The sequence below is a fragment of the Amblyomma americanum genome, chromosome 8 (assembly GCF_052857255.1).
Source record: "Amblyomma americanum isolate KBUSLIRL-KWMA chromosome 8, ASM5285725v1, whole genome shotgun sequence".
NCBI classification, from domain to species: domain Eukaryota; kingdom Metazoa; phylum Arthropoda; class Arachnida; order Ixodida; family Ixodidae; genus Amblyomma; species Amblyomma americanum.
Genome location: NC_135504.1, coordinates 160,435,428 through 160,437,465, shown reverse-complemented (window position 1 = coordinate 160,437,465; position 2,038 = coordinate 160,435,428).

Here is a 2,038-nt window from a genome sequence, read left to right as displayed (position 1 = left end):
TCATGTTTTTTTTTTCAGATATACAACACTCGCTTCGACTCATTTGTAGATACTTTAGATGAGCCTATCTTTTGTGATGGCGACCGAATCATACTTATGCCCATCAGAAAGGAAGTGGCACTGGGTACGACGGGAGTAATGTAACTTAAGCATAACGCTTAGATGTAAAGCATGTGTTTTAGCGCTAATGTAGCCACGTAATGTCACATTTTCTTCCTAATTTCAGAACAGAGGAAGCAAACGTAATTCAAATGAGTTCAGGCAGGCAACTCCAATGTCCCTCGTTTGCTGGCATGCAAACGAGCTATAAGTTGCCTCCCTTGCCGTCTGACATCAAATTCGACATCAGCAACGCTCAATGCTCGCAGCTTCCAAGCGGCGTAAAATCCCTCATTGTCGCATGGATAACGACGCGTGTATACGCACAACATCATTGTAAGTTAGTGCACATAATTTTCAACTTTATTGCGCCGCTTTTATTCTTTATATTTCTCAGGTACCCGGGAAAGCTCTATCAGTCAGCGGCAAGAGCTCTACTTCAGGAGTATCCGGTCCTTAGAGATCCTGTCCTGTCCTTAGAGGCACAGGTTATGCGAGTACAGGAACTTCAGCAAAAGAGTGACAATAAATATTAAAGATTACGCAGGCGACAGCTAAATGCAGCCGAATACCGTTCAGTCTGCGAACATTGAGCAACACCTTTTCCAGGATTCATGGCAAGTTGCGTTCTAGTACGGAATCTGCCACATGCGAAAGGCAATGGACAGTTTCCGTCGTACAGCAAGGCAAAAGAAAATTCGGCCACAAGAAATGGGCGTAAGAGAGTCCTCGTACGAAAAGACAGTGTCGCCTGGTGAGTGTAAAGCCATATTGTGGGCGTGTTTTTCACTCATTGTATATCTCCAAGCCTTCACTAGGGCAAGTGTAGCACCAGAGGAATCTGTTCTTATCGATTTGTATCTTTGGCTGCTATCTCGAGCAAAGTTTGGTCAATCTTCAGGACAGAACGCATTCCATTTGCAGATGTCAACCCCCTCTTTTTTTAGTGAATGCTTAGCAATGTTTAGAAGGCCATCCACGATGGACTTATTTTATAGGCACTTGATGGCTCCCCTCCCAATTAAGATGACGAAGCAGCTGTAGCTGCGCAAATAGCTTTTATGAAGGCTGAAATGAACAAGCCAATCCTCGACTTCCGAAAACTTAGTGATTTGATGTATAAAACTCGGGACGCTAGAAGAAAATGGTTCAGCGAGAGCGCCCCCGGTATAGCAGAAATCATTGTCATGCAGCAGCCTCAGCAAGATGCCGCTCCTTCTTCCATTATTTGTCATGATTTTTCACCCGGCTAAGAAGCTGGAATGGACTTTGCTTTGACTATCTCCCCATTGGACACTGCACGTGGTCTAGTAAATTTTCTGTGATCGTTCACTTTCACCTTCACCAGTAATTTCAGGTGATCACTAGTGTTGAGCTGGAGAAAAATATCCCGAGTTTCATAAATAAATACGCTGAAAGGTGCCTTAACCTCTCGGCAAAGGCGACGGTGCGCAGCTTTCAGGAGAAGCTCTTAGAGCTGCAGGGAAACGCCACGAAATGTACGTAACGGATTTTTTTTCGTAAGGTTGTCATATTCATGATTCGTTATTACTGGCTGTTGTTGGCACCTTAGGTCACGAAGTATTCGGGATTAAATACCGCCACGAGATTGTTGCAGTACTATCAGAATCGTTGAAACCCCGAAATGGACGGTTCTACAGAATGATCGCTGCGATTGTTTGACTTTACCTTTCGAACAGCGCACAGCACAAGAGACGCGATGGACGGGAACGAGAATCTTTTCACTATTTCTGTTGTGCTTTTCATCTGCGGAAGTTTTTCGTTTTCAATTGTGATTTTTCTATTGTAAGATGAATGGCGAATAAAATTCCTGTGTCTTGTAGAGCAGTGGACCCACTGCATGTGAACCCACGAATCGCCTGCATGCTGCTTGGCACCCGGCTTTGTCGTGGCCGTGCGGCACGTTGCACCGACGTGG